This window comes from Stegastes partitus, unplaced genomic scaffold (assembly GCF_000690725.1).
Source record: "Stegastes partitus isolate 25-593 unplaced genomic scaffold, Stegastes_partitus-1.0.2 Scaffold12, whole genome shotgun sequence".
NCBI lineage: Eukaryota > Metazoa > Chordata > Actinopteri > Pomacentridae > Stegastes > Stegastes partitus.
In genome coordinates, this window is record NW_007577743.1 from 1,643,150 (window position 1) to 1,643,882 (window position 733).

Below are 733 nucleotides of genomic sequence, written 5' to 3' on the forward strand. Positions count from 1 at the left end.
GTGTGTGTGTGTGTGTGTGTGTGTGTGTGTGTGTGTGACAGAGAGAGAGAGTGATCCAGGCGTAGGATGGACTGGAAGAGCCTGCTGAGAAGCTCACAGCATCAGACTACCTCTGTGGAGGAAAGAGAGCGAGAGAGAAAAAGAGGAGGATAATGTAGGAGTGAGGGGCGGCAGCGGGAACGAGTAAACGGCCCGTGAAGCCAGATGGATGGAGGGATGGAGGAGGAAGAGGAGACTGGAAGTGATGAAGATGGTGGCAGACGACGGGATGGAGAATGAAAGGAGGCGACAGACAGAAATGAAGAAACAGCGAACCATTCACACCAGAGGAAATGGAAAACGAGAGAATGGACGGATAGACGGATGGATCGCTCCCTCATTTCACTCTTCACTCATTTATTCTTCTTCCTTGCGCTCTTTCCTGCGCGCCAATCATTCACTCCTCCTTAACTTTTCCATCCATCTTCTCCGTCCTCCACTGCAACGTGAGCAAATCTCTTGCTGTGACCCTTTATCTGTCTTCTTCTTTTTGATTTGTAATGTCGAAAACTAGGGTGCTATGGGAGGATTTTCACTTTTAGCAGTAGTTTTTAAACGAAAGAATCCACCAGAAGATGATGTAATTAATGGAATATTTGACAATGGAAAGACATGTCCTTCTGTAGTATCGTGTGTTTGGGCTACAGCCACGCTAGCAGCTCTGTGAGGCCTCATTTAGACACACTGGTGCTCT

General features: G+C 47.7%; 1 protein-coding gene across 1 annotated transcript in view; it reads right to left on the bottom strand.

Moving 5' to 3' along the window:
- mpped1 (metallophosphoesterase domain containing 1) overlaps window positions 1–733 on the bottom strand; it is a 92,324-nt gene that overhangs the window by 51,919 nt on the left and 39,672 nt on the right. The gene's annotated exons all lie outside the window — the stretch shown is intronic.